Raw genomic sequence first — 19,628 nt, 5'->3', positions numbered from 1 at the left:
CTTTTTTTCCCTGTCCTCTCTCTCTGGAATTTTTCCCCATTGACATGCTAAGATGGCTAGTGGTAGGGGGAGGCTCCCTGTTCTTTTTTGGAGTTTCTCGGGGCGGGGGGCAGAGAGGGAACACCACGAGATCGAGGGCAGGTAAAGGAGAGCTGAGGGCAGCTGCTCGCTCTCTCGCTCCTTTCGGCTCTCGGAGGAGGACGGCCGCTGCAAAACCATCCCGACACCGGGAGCTGCCTTCGGTCGGCTGTGGGACCCTGCACCCCCTGCTCGGGCGCTCCCCTCTGCAGCCTGCCACCGCCAAGCATCCCCTTGGAGCACCGAGACTGACCCTGCCCCAAGGCTCCGTGAGCAGCTCTCTCCTCCACGCCTTCCCATCCAGGACACAGCCACAGCACCCTCAGCGCCCCTGCAGCCCCACGGGATCAGCGCATCTGCCCCTGCCCGCTGGGAGCTGCCGGCACTCACTGCGGCTGGGACAAGCACTGCACACAGGGGAGAGTGTCTGCAGCCAGGAGAGCTGCTACTGCCTTCCTGATCACACAGGGGAGAGTGTCTGCAGCCAGGAGAACTGCTACTGGCTTCCTCTTCTGTTTGTTGGTGGTTTCAAAGTACAGTAATTTCACGGTTACAAGCCGCACCTGATTATAAGACGCACTTCTGGGTGCCAGCAACTTTTTGTTCTTTGTCCATACATAAGCTGCACCTGATTATAAGCCACACGTTACAGTACAGAGTGTGATAAAAGGTATCTATTCTATCACCATCTGTTGAGGATGGTGGCAGTGATCCTTATCTCCATGGGAGATATTCTGCTAATGGCCCATCCATTGAAACCAGGCAGGGCATTGTTCTTTTCACAACCCATCCTTCCTCCAGAGAGTCATTTTCTCCTAATGGCCATTGAGTCCCACTGTGGGACTGATAAAATTACTGCATCCCATTGGGAGTTGCTCCAGCCAGGGGGAAGAGCCCAGCATTTCTTACCAAGATAAAACAGAGGTTTTGGGACACTAAGGGAACCCCTTTCTCCACTGGACTCCAGAGGAAAACCGGGTTTCTCCACATCACCACTGGAGCTCCGGAGGGAAACTGCACCTTGTACAGGAGCACTGCTCCAACTGAGCCACATCTGTCACTGCAGGAGGATGCAGCCACCATGGAATGGGACTGCTGCCAACACCCTGCCTGATGGGGTGTCAGGTTGTACTCTGACTTTGTCAGGGTTTGGAGTTAGTTCCTTTGTAGTACTGTATTTCTATTTTAATTTCCCTAGAAAAGAACTGTTATTCCTAATTCCCATATCTTTGCCTGAAAGCCCCTTGATTTCAAAATTGTAATAATTTGGAGGGAGGGGGTTTACATTCCCCATTTCAAAGAGAGGCTCCTGCCTTTCTCAGCAGACACCTGTCCTCCAAACCAAAACAGCAACTTTTCATTCTTTGTCTGTATATAAGGCACACCTGATTATAAGCCGCACTTTGGGTTTAGACCAAAATTTTAGTCAAAATGGTGCGGCTTATAATCGTGAAATTACTGTTGTTGATCCATTTGCCTTGTTATATATATATATACACACACATATGTTTATATATACTAGTAAAGAACTGTTATTCCTGTCCTCATATCTTTGCCTGAGAGCCCCTTAATTCCAAAATCCTACTAATTCAGAGGGAGGGGTTTATTAGCTTCATTTCGAGGCAAAGCCCTGCTCTACCCTAGCACATACCTGTCTTTTCAAACCAGGACACTGAGCCAGTGGGTACTTTGGATCAGCTCAGGAGTGCAGTGTGAAGCTGCAGGAGATGCTGGCAGTGAGTACTGGGGCAAACTAAAGCTCATTTCTTTCTGCTTGGCCCTCTGCTGCCTTTCTGGAGGCTGTTGTGCTGTAGCAGAGGCAGGAAAAGTGTGGGTGTCTTTACTCTTCAATCCATCTTCTTCCAGGAAAGAGGGACCTGGTAAGAGGTGAGGTATGAGAACAGGGGGAGCAGTGTTGGGGTGAGGGTTGCCTTGGGCTTGCCACATTACAAACAAATGCTCCTTGGAAACTGGCTTTTGTTTTCTATTTTCAGCTCTCCCTGTTGTACGCTTCATTTGGCAAGGCTTTGGATTTTGTACCTTGCCCTCTGTGAGTGCTGGAGGGAGGTTTCCCATACAAGACTGTTTTGCTTGGAAGTGTCTGGGATGTGACCCAAGTGCGGGGCCAGCCCTGCCCTGCCACCCACTGCTGGGGGCTGAGTGTGTGCCCAGGTTACGTCATGAATCCCAGGATGTCTCCATACCGAGTTTTCTTTTAGCTGCTGCGTTTTGTGCACTTTGCCAGGTGAATTCTCATTTCTGGTGTCCTTCAGCAGGCGTGGTTTTGCCCTCCAGAGGCCTCCTTGCTGCTGGAGAGGCCATGGCAGGACCTCCGCCTCCTGGGGAATGCACATTTATTGCTGAAATGTTTAGGGTTTTGGAAATTACTCTCTGATTCTGCAGGTGATAAATTCCCCTTACACCAACACCTTTCCCCCTCCTTTCCTGGCTGTTGAATTTTGTTTTGATGAAAGCAAGCAGCACACTCAGAGTGCTGGTGAAAGGGAATTTCCTAACTCAGAGGTGAACTGTTAGGGCATGTGTGGGCTCCTTTAGGAAAGTGAGTATGGTTGTAATAACATTTTTTCTGTGTAGAACAGGACTTTATGATCTAAAAGTTCAATCTTCTTTTGGCTTTCATAATGGCTCCCTGTACTTTTGAAAAATTTGACATTGTTAGAAAGTCTGATACAACCTATGTGTACAGCAGTCCAGTGCAGAACTTACTGGTTATTTAACTGGAATTCAGGGACTTGGGGGAAGAATGTTAATGAACTTGAAATATTTTTACTGTGTGTGGTGATCTCACTGATCAGTTTTGTATGCCTGAGAAGGACAGGGACATTTGCAGTTTGTTAGTCCCATGATCTTCACAAGATAGAGGAAAACTAGAGGCACTCTGCAGCCAGGAGTGCACTGGACAGATATTGAACATGCAACACAGCAGACAGCCACAGCAGTGGTACACCAGGCAACTTTCATAAGGCGTGTCAAACAGCTGTACTTTGAAAAAACATAATGAAAATTACTTTTTATTACCCCCCAAAAGGTTTTGGTAGACAATTACGCATAATTGAAGTAAAATACTTGCCGATTCTTTGATAGAGATGTGGAAAGCAATCAAAACTCTAGTTTTATTTTGAAAGCAAGCATTTATTTTGTGTTTCAGGGGTTTTGCCCTTACTTTGGGTTTTCTTGATTGCTCCTTTCCACCATGCTCAGCATTTTTGAACTCCTAATACAATTGCATGAATAAAGCTTAGGATCATTTTAGCCATATTTTCTCTTGCATTTTCCTTTCCCCACTCTTTGGAGGAAAAAAAACCCAAAACCAAAGAAGTCCATTCTGTGTAAAATTTCCAAAGTGAAACTGAGAAGGCAGCTGTGTAATTTTGTCATTCTGTAACTTTGCCAAAATTAGAGAGGCTTGGAAAGGTAGAAAATAAAAAGGCGGGGGCGACAATAAAAAGCAACCTCACTCCTATTTCTTGTATCTAGGAACAGAAAAGAGAAGGAGCTTTGAAAAATTTTCATTTTAGCAGTGATAACTTCCACTCCCCTCCCTCCTCCTGTCTCCCCTTGTGCTTTTCCTATGTTTCCTATGTATTCTGGCCGCTTTCAGGGAGGAAGGCGGGAAGACAAGAGAAGGGTGTGAGCTTCAGAAAGCTCTAATGAGAAGCACCTTGGGTGGTTTTGTCTCCTGGGACAGAAGTTTGCTGTATGCTCCTGCCTTGGCTCCTCCAGCATCACCAAGGGGAGCATCCAGGTGATGATGCCACCAGGGAAGAGGCTGCTGGGATTTCATCTGAGTGCTGGACCTGACTCAGAAACAATGGTTAACTAGAGCTAAAGAGAGCATTGCAGGCATAGCTGAGCTGAAGGAGAAACAATGTGGATTTAATTTGACTGGGTTGCTAATTACAAGGCTTATTTTTCAGACTCTCTGTATCACTGCAGGGTAGAGGGGTGTAAAAGTTGAAGGGGTGAAGACTTTAGGAACAAAAGTCTCTGCTGCTTAGGGTTGTTTGTTCACTGTTGGAAGATGGAATGGTTCAAGATGCAACTTGATTGCTTGGTACAAAAGAGTTACTTAACTAAATGTCCAAACTTTGCAGTTTTGCAATCATTGGAAATTAATTTCTGTTTCTTAATTCTGGGCTGAGGCAACCACCATGGGGAGTCACAACACTCCTCTTGCAAGCTCCTGCTCTATTTTGTGATACCATCTACACCACATACACCCCAGACTGTTAAGCATTTCCTTATAATGCATAGGTTAGTGAGAAGAGATTTGTCATCTCTTTTGGGACTCTCCTAGACCTTTACAAATTGTAGCAGGAAAAGTACTAGAAGGAATGGGGACTCCCTGCTGAGCTTCCTGGCCAGTGTTTTTAAATTTAGTGGAAAGTAAATTTACTTTAAACGGGGAGAACGAGAATGGATGATCTAGGTTCTGTCCATCACTTATCAACAATTGCCTGTCACATACTAAGCTGTGACAGGAGCAAGCTGAATATGTCTTGGGGAACTCTTATTATTTAAGAAATGAGTTATCCATTCTCTTTTTTGTTTGTTTTTCCTGTTTCTGTTGAGTGATTTTCCTCAAATTTATTTTTTTAAGAAGTTGGTGGAGCTAAACCTTATGACAAATTCTTGAGGATTTGTAATCCATACAGGATTGCATCCAACAAAACAAGTTTTTTTTTAAAGCAGGTTTAGTTTCATGATCTGCCTGACTGTATTTGTCCAGTCCTGTGTAATTTGGATAGTAACAGTTGCCATCATGTGTGGTTTTGATCCATGAGAGGCTATTTCTTGTTTGATCCTACTGATTTCAGGAAAAATAACTCATGCTGCCAGTTTCTTACACTGAAAGCTGCAGAAACAAGGTCCAAATAGATTGGCTAAGCAGATTCCTTTGGTGTAGCAACAGTTTATTTCACCCATTAATAGAAAGAAAATGCCTTCTGGAATTAGTTCTGCAGGGAAATGCTCATCTTTGCAGATGAAACACTCTCCGATTGTCTTACAATCTGGTTTCAGCAAAAATTCCGGTTTTCTGGTTTCAGCAGGTTGGGTTTTTTTTGGTGAGGAATATAATTTGCCAGGAAACACGAGCAAGGGGAAGGTGAAAGGAACATGAGCACAGCCCAAGCAAGGTACTGGTTTGGACATCTGTGAGCCATGTTTGGTCTGGTGTATGTACTGAAACCAGGCTCTGGAATCAGCATTGCTCTTGTGATATGAGTTCTGCATCTGCTTTGGTTGGGGTGATGTACTGTGTGGTGCATTTGTAAGCAGGATATGCCAAAATTAGAACCATTTATCTGCCTGCCTCTTCCTTCCCTCAAATGTACTACTTTCAGCCACAGGGCCTTGATCAAAACCAGTTCTGATTTGTCAGAACAGGGTGAATATTTGTTGTTTTCTGTCCGATATCTCTCTTTGGTTTTTTGGTTTGGTTTTTTTTTTTTTTTTCCCCCAGGTTGGCTTTGTTTTGCAGATTGGAATTCAAAAGGCAGAGTTGACTTTTCTGTCCCAGGAACTGGCAGAAGAGTCCCAGGGTGAGCTGACCTTGTAATGGCCATGGCTGCAGAAAGCTGTTCTATTGTGACAGAGCTGAGTTGTATGCACGGCCAGCCCATGCAGGCCTAGGGGGTGTGGGTGATGAAGAAAAGAGGTGGACTTACTTTGTCTTTTTGAACAAAATCCCAAAAGCAAGAGCAGACAAAGCAGGGGCACTTTTGCCACAGAGAGGTGAGGTGTTGGGATAACTTGTCATCCTCTTTGGTTGAACTGCACATGACTGCACCATGGAAATCAGCCTTGTCAGGGACTAAATGTGTGCCTCACTAACTTACAGTATATTCAGACTGACAGGGTTTTCCCAGTTTATTAGGCTCATTTGAAGAGGAAGCTGGATGCATTTTGCTAGCACAGCATTTTGGACACCTCTGTGATCTCCAGCCACACTCTTAAACATGAAAGAAAATTTTCATGTAATATAGGGCTTACTTTTCCTTACCCAAGTAAGTACAGTACAGTACCCAGCTATCTTCTGAGGCTGCCTTGTCATTTCCCACAGAAGTAAGGGTTTCACAGGGTGCCCTTCCCTCAAGCCCCAACAGTAGCTACTCACTTCTCATCTCCTGTGCCATAAGCAGCTTCCTGAGTGGACCTGCAAGCCACCCACCCAGTTCCCCTGCGGACCTGTGAGCCACCAACCCAGCCAGTTCATCAAGAGAGACGGTTCTGTAAACTGGGGATGAGATCTGGCAGAGCCATGTGTTCAGATGAGTCCCACTAGAAGGCAGCTCTGTCCCAGCAGCTCCCAACAAGGGGCAGATGTGGTCACCTCCTCAGGGAAGGCTTTTTATGGCATGTAGAAGAGCAGGATAGTGGGTAAAATCTGTGTTTTTGAACACTGCTGCTGGACAGATGGTGAAATATTCTGATTTGCTTCTTGCATGTAGGGGAGAGTGAGATAAATTGCTGCTGTTTGTAAAGGTGTGATGGGCAGCAATAAAGTGGAGGAGAAGGCTCCTTTACCTTTACCCATCTAAAGTCTGCATGACAGCAGCAATAATTTGACCCTAAATTCTGGACTAAAATTCCCAAAGACTCAAGGTGGGTTATTTTGGGCTGTCTACTTGATCTGTTTGCAGAGGAGGTTATTTTAATAGATCTGTCCAGACATTTCTAGAGTTTCTCTATCTCTGGCTACACCATGCACAGTGGTGCTCAGCTTGGCTGTTCACAGCTGACTAAATCCTTTTAAGGATGAGTTACTCCTAAATGAAAGGTGACAATGCATATGCAGACATCATCAAGAAGTCAAGACTGAGATAATGAATGGGAAATTCTAAACTAAATGGGAAATGAGCAGTATAAACTTGCATCTCTTATAAATAGCACTGCACTGAAAGGATGGGCTTTATTTAGAAAAGTAATTCCCAGAGAGAACTTAGATTTTCCTGACCCATAAGTTCATAAGTTGGCATCTGTGAACCTGTCCTTCCCTCCCAGCTGTTAAAAGAGAGACAGGTTGGCACAGGTTAATATTCACCAGGGAGATTCCAGAGCCAACATCCCCCTCCATATTCATTGAGGTCATGGTATTGGTGTTTGATGAAATGATGCTCCTCCCTGTGAGTCAGTCTTGCTGGTCTGTGGAGCAGAGGAAAATGGATGGGATGCAACCACTTCTCCCAGGCTCTCAGTGCTACATCTTGTGTGGTGAAATCCCCCATTGGCTCATGGCTAAATGGAGCACTCCTGCTGTGTTCTGCACTGCTGCTTTCATTCTGGAGGTGACTGTACCTCAGCAGAGACGTAGCTTACCCTGGACTTTGTTTTACACATTGATTTGGGGTGGACATTGGCACAAGGTCATTGCCTAAGGCAGAGATTTGCAAAGAGCTGAAGGGAGTTAATTGGCCAAGAGCCATTAAAATGCAGTGTAATGATAAAATCTCATTAAAATGGCATATAATTAAATAGCTGTATTTTATTTTAGTTATTTATATTTTGTGCAATGCACAGTGATTTTTGTGTCTGCATCTCTATCAGAAGCACTCAGCAAGATGAATGTCCCTCCTGGGGATGAAAATTAACTGTTTACTTTTTCTAATTTAACAGTATAAAAAGGAATTATTTTACTATTTAAGAAAGGTAGTGTCTACATTTTCCTACCACTTCTTTGTTGCTCATCTTCAAAGCTTTACTGTTAATACTAGGCAGCAACCTATGATAGGTTGTTGAAAATACTTGTTTATTCATCTCTTAATCTAGATTTGTACATTTGTCTTCGTGCTTACATAATTAGGAATTCAAATTTTGGGGTATTTCTGCTTAGCAGCCAGTATTGTATCTGAGTCCTGTTTAATCTCACCCACATACTGAAGAGAAAAAGGGCAGAGATGTGCTGCCCAGTGGCATAGGAAGGGTCCTGTCCTGGTTGGAAATTATTAGAGAGTCCTGCTGTTATCAGCTTTTGAAGTGAAGTGTTGTCAGATTACTTGACCAGTCAGTAATGAATGCTCATTAATCTATTTTCTGCTTCTTGAGGACAGTTGTTAGATAGCTTGATCAATTTGTGATTGCCATTTGTGTGATAGCCTCCTGCTGCTTTGCTCTGTCCTTTTGTTTTAAGAAAGAAGAGAGCAAAAATCTGAGAGCCTGTGCTTTCCTGAGCTTTGGGGATGAGGTTTAAATGACAGAAATTTTTTTATAATTTGCATCAGTATTCAAGATCAAAATCTCTTGTAATGTTTTCTGTGACAACACTGAAAGTATAAATATAGAAATCACATACAGTTTCCTGGAGACTGAAGGTCTAATATGTGAATAATCTCACTTTCTACTTCATAACAATATCATAGGGAAAAAAGGTATATTATGCATATCTGCAGCTCTGCTTCCACAGTGTCTAGTCTGGTGTGTGAAGTGTGTGTGTAAATATTTGAAGAGTAGAGCTCAAGTCTGCCACAAGACTACACAAATAAGGTTCTATAACTTTGTGCTAGCACTTCCTAAGGTTTGGAATCTGCCCTGTAGCCAGGAGCCAAAGTACACTGATGCTGGGTTTGCAACTCGTACAGTTAATCCAAATCTCACTGAGTTTGGAAAAGTCTCTGACTAAAGCACTTGACCATGAGCTCTTTCAGTTCCTACTATTATGTCCAGAATCCCTCTGTGTGTATATATATCTATATATCTATATCTATGGATATATATGACCGCAGTGTACACACATCTATATATATATATCAATGTATATTTGTGGGTGTGTGTATATAAACTGTAAAACAATCTGTTGAGTGGCAGTTCTATTTCTCCCAGTCTGGGCACTGGTGAGGAAGGAAACAGGGATGCTTTTCTGAGGGCAGCAGAGGGGGTGGTGGTGCCCTTGTCACTGCCCAGGGTGTCCCATGAGCTCTGTGTTTATCTGGCACAGCAGGATGCATCCCACCTGGCTGTAGGAGACAGCTGCATGCAGCCCTGGGAATAGGGCTGTTGTTACCTGTTCTGTGCTGGTTGAGGCATTCCCCATTATGGAGCATTCCCTCTGACACCTCTTGCTAGCACAAACCTCTCCTGTACATGCTGAAGCTGAAGAGAAAACAAACCTAATCAAATGCCTTTCAGAGTCAGTCCTAATTTGCTGGTGCTGCTTTTCTATCTAGTGCAGACAGGACTTCACAAGTGGCTTCCTGACCAACACTGGGTGTGTTGCTGTGTTCAGGAATTTATAAGAACTATTTGCATCAGTGTAACAGCAGTTCAGAAAGTATCTCCTTTAGATCAATTCAAATGCTGCCGAAATAAATGGATGCACAGGTCAGACAGTGATTCATGGACAATGCTAATCAACTCCTTGTCTTCTGAGCTGCAGATTACTCCAGTATTGCTTTCTCAATGCCACACTCCCACAGGGAAGCTGAAACAGAATGTTGGTCAAAGAGAACAGGCAGGAGTTTTTCCTGTGAAAAGCAGGAGCTGCCAAGGCCTAACTTTTGAGAAAGCTTTTTTTTTTTTTTTTTTTTTTTTTTATTTTAAGATAGAAACCTAGTGAGGCACACCTGGCTGTCATGTTATGGATTCTAACTAACTTGGAATGCATTTGTGATGGAGAAGTTGTTAGCTTTGCACAAGAAATCAAACTTCTTGGTTTATGGGAGGAGGAAATAGAGAATTTATCAAGTCTGTGAGATATAATACAGAGATAACTGAAGTGCTTTAGATCTGAGTCTTAAGCCATCTGTAGATTCTGAAAGACTGAGAAACCACGGAGATCAGAAGTCATGCCTGAAGAGCAAATCTCTTCCCTAAAGAATTTGTCATCAGCTTATCCCAAAGTGCTTCTTAAATGAGGCTGCTTTCCCAATTTCCCATTCAACAGTTGAGCAAGCAGTCATGGAGAATGACATGGGGAACAGGCTGACCAGGGTGGAGCCAGGACCTGAAGCTGTTCATCCTGAGATGCAAGAGTAGAGTTATCCTTGGAGTCTCCCTGCCCTCAAGGTCCCCATTCTGGAGCTATGGAAAGGGTCCAGTGAAGATGCTGGAGTAGCTGCAGTGTGTACCTGTGTGCTTGCTCTCTTCAGCCCCTCTGCTTCACAGTCCTCCAAAATTATAACAATACATCAAAGGCTGAATGGTTTTGTGATTCTCTTTCTAGGAGCTGTTTAGAACAGATTAGAATAGAATTGAATCAAATGTCACCTTGAAGGATAACTCAGCTTCTTCTTGTACCTCTCTGTGGTGGCCAGGATCCCTGACTGCCTTGCACTGTAGGCATGAGTAGTGTTTAACACCCTGTGCTCTTCTGAAGGTACTTGTCCTCATGATCCAACCCTCAGGGGAACATGTTCTCATCTCATTTTTGTGCATGGAAGCCTGGGACTGAGGAATTGTGGAACAAGACAGGAGAATGGATCTCATGCAAAGTTTGAGTTCCAGTTTGTGCAGGGAGTCCTAACCAAACCAGCCCAGCCTAACTAAACCATCACTCCACACTGCAAGCCTGCTTGGTTCTGCCTCCAAGACTTGATTCATGGCCCTGGCCCCTCTAGTCTGGGATTTAGTGATGTAATCCCCAAAAGTTTTGATGGATGGAAAGCCAGAAAGTGATTAGAAGATCTTGCAGTGTATCAACAAATCACTCACAGATGAATGTTGATTTATCTGCAGTATAAATCACCCTAAATGAAATGGTCTGATTTATCCAGCTTACTTGTAGCAGGAATGACTGATTTAGTGATGCTGAGCCCAGACATTAATGTACCATGTTCATAAATCACAATGGGCATGTGTTGAACTGGGATTTATAAACCAAATCAAAGTTTCTGACTTTACCCTGTAGCTTTGATGTTGGGCACCTTGAAAGTTGTGTCAGCTGGGAGAAGTATTGCCAGGCAGAGGACACTGTTGACACGACCTTACCAAGGATTTCCTCTCTTGGAGCCTGGGGATGCCCTGCCCTTTTGAATTTGGAGACCAGATCAATAATCTTTTGCTTTCCCTTTCTGACTCTGACATCAGCAGAAAGGAGAGACATGGGAGAGTCCTTTCTCATGAGCACATGGGGAGAAGGGAGGGTGGGGCTTTACGCATCTGTCTGTGGTAATTGCTGGTTTGTTTATTGCCTGCTGCTTTATGTTTAGAGGAGTCTCAGGAGATCAGTGTGGGAAAGAGGGGGACAGGATTTAAAGTGAGAAGAAATTGCTGCTGTCCTTCAAGCTGAGTTCCTGAATTATTTAAGATGTGGTGTTTTGCCTTGTAATTCTCACGTGGAGGGTAATAGCTTTGTAACTGAACCTGGCAACTGTGCAGAGAACCAAGCATCCTCCCGTGCCTTAAGGGAAAATTTTTCTTTCAGACCTGTGCTGCACAAGAGTAGGTTTGGTGAGATATGAAATACAGCTGTGGTTTTGCCCTGCGAAGCTTGAGCTTTTCATCTTTATAATTTTTCATTTTACAGTAGTACTGGGCTATAGAGAGCCATAACTGGACAGCTCTGTGACGAAGATGTGTAATTCATGTTTTTCCACCAGGACATCCAAGATGCAGGAGTTTCTTGTATGTGGCAGTTGCTTTTAAATGAAATTACTTATTTCATAATTGCAGGTAGGCATTGCTATGCTTTTAAAATGGAAGATGACTTTGGCTGCTGGAACAAAAGAGAATTGTATTTAGATTGGGAATTAAAGCAAACTCTCCCCCACCACACTCTTTCCCAGTGCTAGGTAATGCCAGATAAGGCTTGATTATAATTACAGTGTCATGAGTGATAAATACATATAATGATGCTTTAAAAATGACCTCTTGCACTTGGAGATTTATCAAGTTATTGTCACTGCTGTGTGTCTAGATTAATCAATCATAAACAGAGCTTCAGGGAGGCTGAGGAAACTCTCTGAATTTAATATTCTCCTGTGACCCAAAACTGGACAGGTTGACTGAGTTTCTGTGCCTTAACAATCCAGTTTCTCCCTTGGCTGTGGTTTGATCCTGAGTGTGTGATGTTCAGCAGGAGGGGTGGCTGTACAGCCCATCATTGGGATTGAACATAGATGAACTTTCCATTTCCCCCAATAGGAGTGTTCTTCCCAAAAGGATCACAAATTATCTGCCAGTTTATTGGACCTGGTGCTTGCTCCTGCACCAGCCAGGCACAGCAGCCCTGCCATGGAGGAAGCTGGCTGGTTTTGACATTTCCCAGGTCTCAGGGTTAGTGTCCAGGCTCTGCTGCAGTGTGACCACCTGGAGCTCCCAGATTGCAGAGGGCCAGTGCAAACCCAGACAGACATTTTGGTAATTAGAGGTTGTAGAGGTAAAAAATTGCAATTGTGAGAAAGACTTCTGTGAACAATAAACTGTGTCTGTCACTGAATACTGTTGCAATTTCTAGTGTTTGCTAGGAACATTCAGTGCCACAGAGAAATACTAATTCTCATTTTTTCCCCTCCAATTACCATCATCATTGCAAGTAGCACTTTTTGCCGTTCTGCTTTTGTCTTTTGAACTGACAGCTCCCTTATTTAACAACTGTAGGGAAATCTGGGGGAGTCCCATTTTTGCTTAGTGACACTCAGAGCAGTAAATGTTGCAATGAAATCCCAGTTTTCCTGAAAGCAATAGCAGCATTTTTGCTGGCATCAGAAGAGGCAGTGTACATCTGTGGATGCTTTCAGGTTTTTCCTGGAAAAACCAAAATAAGGCTAATCTGACCTCAACTGATGCAATTGAAACTGAATAATTATTATATGGTTCTGAGATCCCTGAGCAGATAAGATCTGTAAAGAAAGGGCTATACAAGGCAGTATCAGACTGCTCCACAGACATTATGATCCTGGCCACAAATCAGGAGATGTTTAATGTGTGTTTAACTTCTGAGCTCACTAATAGCTCCTGTGACTTCAGGGAGAGGATTTGCATGCCTAACCTTCAGAAAGTGCTGAAATTCCCAAACCATACCTAAATTAAGATCTAATACACAGACAGCCTTTCTTGAATTTTAGGTTTCTCTCCCTGGCAGCCCTGACCTGCTGTAAGCCTGTGGAAGACTGATTACTTGTTTTTGTAGACAGTTCCAGCCAGTTCAGTTAATCTAGCAACAATGATGGCTTCAAAACACAGAAGATCTTTAAACAGTATGAACTGTGCTTCCCTACTTATGGGAATTTAAAGAGGGAAAAACGCTGTTAAGAGGAGGACTATGTGTGACTGTAAAATGTAACTACAGCACAATAAACCTTTATCACTTTTTAACACATCTAGTGAAACCAGAGCAGAATGGAGGATCTGGTGGAGCCTTTCAAAAGTGCCCAGGGCACATTGGGGTGTATGAAGCTGTCTCAGCATTGTACCCTGCCAGCTCTCAGGAGTCACCTGCTCACACCTGGGGAGGCAGAGGCAAACAGTGTGTGGATAGAAGATAGATGGTCTCTTACACAGAACTTTTAAAATTTTTTTTCTTTGATTTCTGTTACAGCAGACCTCTCATTAGAGATAGAAATGAGACACACAGTCTTGTTCAAAAACATGAGAAGGGTCCTGGTTTATTCTTCTTCACAACTTAGCCTAGAGACTCTAACTACAGCAAGCTCCCATTGTAGGCTTCCCTTGCAGACTGCAGGCTCCAACTGACCTCACAGCAGCAAGTCTCTCTTCCATTTGGTCAGTAGTCATTTGGGCCATCTTTCCTCTCCTCTTAGTCCACCTCTGGATCATTCCTTTTTTCTCAGTTCTTTCTGTTCCTCAGGATCCTCCCTGGCCAGCTAACCCGCCCTTTTATCACACTCATCCTTATCAGATATAACTGTGACCTATTAAGGGCAAGGCTGTTTTTGGTAATTAGCATAGCTGTGACTTATCAGGGGCAAGATTTTCTGTAATCCCTTCTCCTACAGATTTGTTCTTGTTTTTTTGCTTAGATCAGTGTTGAGATCAAAGGCATTCTGATGCGACTGACAAACAAAATTTTTTCTGTGGGAAAGAAGATAGAGAAATCCAGTAAGTTATTTTGCACAACTTTCTACCATACCAGCCATGTTAATTGAGTTTGCTCCTGTGATTAAAGTAAAATGGACGTTGATCATATTTTTGGACAGGCTTTTGGCTTCTGCCCTGTGAAAACTGCCTCTTTCAAGTGAGAGTTCAGTCTTTACAGCTCTTCACCAGGCAGCACCTTCTAGGTAGCCTCACCTATGACTGGATCAAGCTGTTGAACATTATTTTTGCTCTGTCAGTCAGAAGAAACCCACTTGCTGAAATTTTCTGGTCACTTTGCTGTGGTGAGTCTGAAAAACCCACCAGGTACGAGCTAACCACCGTGCTTGTTTTCCTTTGATATTTCCTTGAAACCCCTCTCAGCTGGGAAGTGGATGTGCTGTACTAATCTGAGCTGACAGCAACTGAGGCTTAGTTTCTGTGCTCTCCATTGCTTCAGCTCTCTGTCCTTTCATCACCTTTATGGCTATGTACCAGTGGTGGAGGACAGGGGCAGGCATCCTTCCTGCTTGTCCATGGTGCTATGGTCCCTCAGTGAGTGCCTGGAAACTAATATATTGATTAATTCCTTCTTGGGGTAATAGTAGAAGAAATGAGCTACAAATGCCTTTAGAGGATCTGTTCCATTGCTGACCAGTGTGCTTTGAACAGTGGGTTCCTTTCAGCTGTGTCTCTCCCCACATATGTTTTATCCATTTTCTTGATTTCCTTCTCTCCTTTAATTTTTCCTTTATATTTCTACCTTATGAGGCAAGTAAGGAGATCATCACAAGCTCCATGCCTGCAAGGAGACAAGGATGAGTTCACTAGTGTTTTGACCATGATAAATAGTCATTCAGGGGCACTGGCAGGCTTTCAGAGAAGGAAGGATCTACAGGTAGAGATTACCATTTCCTTAATGAGAATGTCTGCATAAACCATCATAAAATCCAGCATATAATCCTTCTCCTTTTCCTCTCTAACAGCTTGTTTCACTGCAGGAGAGTGCTATTGGGTAGTTATTCCCAGCATTTACAGCATTTCCTAATGCTTCCCTGTAGATACCCTTTCCTGTAGATATGCTACAGGAAAATTCAAACTGGCAATTCATGCTGGAGAACAAGCATGAGGCAAATGTCTGTGATGGAGAGGCACAAATTAGAGAGCCTGAATTCAGCAAGATGCCATTTTTCTCCTCTGGGCATTCCTTCTTGCACAGCTTGCTGTTTCTGTGGCCGAGTTTTCATGAGAGATTTTTGACAATAGTTGTGAATGTTGACGTTTTCCTCTATTTTATTTATTTTCTTCTTTGGGTTTGAGCTGAGCACACACTGGAGTGAGGAACCTCAAGGGTGTCAGATTCAATTCTACTGACAGTAGCTATCATGTCCTAGAGTCTGCTTTATAAATGCCCAAAGATGGTTCAACATTTCTTTCCCCCATTATTTCTATTGAAAAGTAGCTTCTGCCTCATCCTTCTGGTCACAGAAACATTATAATTTCCAGTTCAAATTTGCTCATGCCTTTTTATTCTTCTTTGGTTATTTCTAGTCACTGATCTTGACTAGCTATTTTTCTTCTTGGTGTTTGCTTTTTGGTTATTTCTGGATTGCAGTGATGACCCTTCTTAGCCTCTGTTTGGTTAAGCTAAAAAATCTGGCTACTCTGGTCTCTCTGACAGGAATGTGCCTTATTCTGATTATCATACCAGTCTTTGTCAAACTGTGCCTTTTTTACTACACACACGTACTGAAGATCAATATGTGTGTGCTGAAGAGGGGCCCCCACAACACTCTCTGTGTCCTGGCTGGTTCCTCCAGGTTCTGACTATTTTAAATGGCTTTGCTCATCACGAGAGTCACATGTGATTTTCAGTAAATACACGTTTTTGTTTTTTAAACCGAAACCTCGACCACCATTCACTGAATGCAAAAGCAAGTTCTTGGCTGTGCAGACTAAGGAATGGTGTGTAATTCTTTATGAGTTTGAAATTTTTGCTGGAACAGTCGAAGTGCTGAAAGTATTTAAGTAGTTTGATTGCCTTGCTGTGTGGGAGCAGGATAGTTACTGCCATCAGTCCTTTATACTTGTCTGCTTTACTTTAAGTTTCACTCTCTGCTTCTCTAGGCAGGATCCTGTTCTGTAGTAACAAATGGAACATTTAAATACAGTAGTTACGGGTCTCTGATTATTTGCAAATCACCACAATATCTCCCAAAGCCAATGCAATAAAGTACATACCAGAGTAAGTTTTGCCAGGCAGCCCAGGTGCTGCACAGGGTGACCTCTGTGAGCCTGATGCAGTGAGATCTGAGAAAATCAGCCTTTGGTCTGCAAAAATTAGTGAGTGGAGTTATTGTGCCATTTGAAAGTATGGGAGGTGCAGATAGGAACTAAGAGCTTCAATGTAATTGTAAGCCATAGGTCAAAATTTCAATCAGGGCAACAGAGAAATTGATGGCACTGTGTGGCTTTCTGCCAGCTGAAGATTGGACCTAACATTTGTTTTCCCAAGTAAGAGGGTCCATTCAGTTAGGCAGCCTGCCTGGAGAACAAAGGAGCAAAACAGATTTTAATTACCCAATTCTATTTTTTCAGCACAGATCTGTACTTATATATGTACTTATATGCCAGAATAATTTGGGTTTGTGTCTGACACAGGAGATCTGACTTGTGGAGGGACTTCAGTCTGGACTGTTATTCTTGGAGGACTGGGAAAATGAAGGCGTATCCTCCCTGCCCTTAAGAGTATGCACCTGAAGACACCTTTCAGGTAGGAGTTGTTTTCTTTTGGTGGCCAGAGTGGTGAATGATGTGCAAGCTCTCTTTATAGTAATGTGAGAGGGGAAGGAGGAGATAGAAAGAGAAGGGACATAAATGTCCTGGCTTATTTTGGAGGTGACACTGTATATGTCAATTTAAATTAAGCCATTTCAAAGAGCACCCACCCCAGAACCTCTGATGCATTCTTAAGACAGCAAATGTGGGGCACATTGGATAACTGACACAGCTGAGGACAGAGAGGGAGGGAGCAGCAGGAGGAGCTGCTTTGTCCCCTGCCATGTGGGATCACATGTAATTACCAGGCTGTAGTTCACCCCTGTTTTCTTAGCACATGTTTGGGCATAGTGTTCTGGTGTGTTAAGTCTAGGTATCTCATGCTTATGTCATGGTTTTCTGCAGCCCTTCTGATCTGAGTAAGGTTTAAATAGGAGGCTTGTCTGGGTGTTGAACAGTTAATGTTCTAGAAAGCTAACACCTGCATCTGCAGCCTTGTCCCCTCCTATGCAGCTGAATAGCATTTCATTATGGCAGGGAAATAATTCAGTACAACCAAGCCCTGCTCTGTGGGCAGTGAATAAGCTCAAGTGAAGTAGAGGTCATTCATGTTAATCTGAAGCAAATAGGATTGTGGGACTGGGGGAAGAGGGTGAACCCCCTTTTATGTACAAATTCTATAGCTCAGAGGCTTAGGAAACACTTAATAGTAAACATTTGCAAAGGATCCATGCCATTAACCTTTTCTGAGAGGAGAGACAAATGGTTTTCCTGCTTCATTTTGTGCAGGTCTCGCATTTTGATATGTATGCAAATTGTGCTGGGTGGCAGTGTCTCATACAAATCAGCTTGAAATGCAGAGGCAGCCATGCAAGCAAAATGGCTTGTCTTTCCCTGAGCTGCAATGAGACTTCTAGCACAGGAGAACTGGGCAGGGGAAGAGCCTGATTTGTAAGGAAGCACCAGGAAGAGAGAAGAAAACCAGAAATCCGCCTAAAATGCAGAAAGCTTTGTGTACATGCTACAGTGCTTCGCTGTGTTTGTGATGATCTGAGGAGCATCCTGCACTGCTTTATTTTTCTTTGGATTTTGGAGTGTCCTTATCCTGACTTCTCAAGGCAAGGAAATATATGATCAACTCATGGCTATGCAGAACTGGATAGGTGATGTTTGGGAAGAAGAGATGAACTGCACTTTTTGAGATCAGGACTGAAATAGGCATGGAAGAGGTAATGCAGATGTGAAAGATAAGCAGGCACCTTTGCAGGAATATTGACTGCTCGTTGTAAAGACAGTAGGTGAGGGCTGAGCATTACACTGTGCTGCTGTTCTCTGTCCCAGATTCTTTGTGCATCTGTGAATTCAGGTTTTTTCACACTGTTTAACAGTAACTACTGACACAGCTGCACAGAATCATCCTAATTATAAATCTGATGTGTCTCCAACCCCTTTGCAATATTTGTTTTATGAGTTGGGTAGGCATCAGGCATTTACATTTCCAGGAATGCATCCCCTGTTGTCTCCCTCTTATACTGTGCTTTTCCAAGTGTACCAGGAGCAGGGTGGACTGAGTTTGACTTTGAGTCTGCAGTGTCTCTTGGTTAACATGGCAACAAGACTAAATGTTATTTAATTTTAATGATAGGTGACAGCAAAACAGAAGAGAAAAGGGAATGGAGGCTGATCAAAGTTCATACAGACATGTACTTCCTTGGCTTTTTTTCCAGCCAGACCTTTCTGCAGTTCTGGCTCTTTTGACCTGCCTGTGCTGGAGTTGCTCAGCAGTGCTGCCAGGCTGGATTGTGGGGGGTTCTGAGCTAGGGTATGCAAAGCACCACAGCAAGCAGGAAAAGGGGCTGCTTGGCATTACCAGCTTCTCTGTGCAAATGCAGACACTCCCTCCATTCAGGGAGGTGAGCTGTGAGAGAACAGTGATGTGGCTGCAACTTCTCACTGTGCCTTGCTAGATTATTTTGTGTTTGCTCTTTGATCTTTTTTCACACTGAGTAACAGGCAGCATGACTGCAATGTGATGCTCTGACTGCAGACTGCATTGTCTTGATGAAAAATGAATTGCCTCAGAGCCTTCAGTCTATCTCCTGAGCTATTTCCTGTTAAAAGTAGGAAAGCTGGGATTTCCATGTGATTTTGTAGCTCAGAGTTCTGATGTACAGTGGAATCCTGTCTCTGTGTTCATTCATTACTGCTTCTGATCCCTTCTTCCATTATCTCAAATGTTTTTGGAAACTTCATTTTCAAGGTACTGTATCATCTCACTTGAGTTCCCTTCTGTAGGCATTATAGTTCAGGAAATGCAATGCTGGTTTGAAATGTTTGCAGACAAGATAGGGAAAAATACATCTGTGAGTTATTACAGATGAGAGTAATGGCTTTTACATTTGGAACTTACAGATGTTTTTTGCCTTTTCATCTGCCAAATACTTACACTTTCCAGTACTGTCTACATCTGGAGGTTGTGTCTTGGTGGGAAATTACGTTGGATGTGCAGCCTGGGTGAAGCTCCTTGCACATCTGCTGAGCACTGTGGCTCTGTGGCTCAGCCTTCTGCACATCTGTATTGGTTTTAGCATTTCACCTCCAGTCACTCATGAACTGATTCTGCAGTGGGAGATTTTGGTATTTTGTAGCTGTTCATCCTGACATGAACTGCAGGTTTCCATAAGAACCTGGGCTGTCCTCTTCTCTTGGTACCTGAACACCTCCTCCCCCCAGCAGTGACAGCCTGTGCTTGTGGCACATCTGCCTCTGCACAGTGGTGG

The 19,628-nt window shown here is 43.5% G+C and overlaps 1 protein-coding gene across 1 annotated transcript in view; it reads left to right on the top strand.

The window, feature by feature from the left end:
* The window catches only part of LOC117003032 (serine/threonine-protein kinase PAK 3), a 130,471-nt gene that overhangs the window by 22,454 nt on the left and 88,389 nt on the right, over positions 1-19,628 (top strand). Inside the window, exon 2 of the mRNA XM_033072638.2 lies at positions 16,732-16,843. The gene's annotated coding sequence lies outside the window, so the exon portion shown is untranslated. The remainder of the gene's footprint in view (positions 1-16,731; positions 16,844-19,628) is intronic.

This window comes from Catharus ustulatus, chromosome 14, assembly GCF_009819885.2.
Source record: "Catharus ustulatus isolate bCatUst1 chromosome 14, bCatUst1.pri.v2, whole genome shotgun sequence".
NCBI classification, from domain to species: Eukaryota; Metazoa; Chordata; class Aves; order Passeriformes; family Turdidae; genus Catharus; species Catharus ustulatus.
The sequence above is the reverse complement of the archived record's forward strand: the minus strand, read 5'-3'. Positions and strand labels throughout refer to the sequence as shown.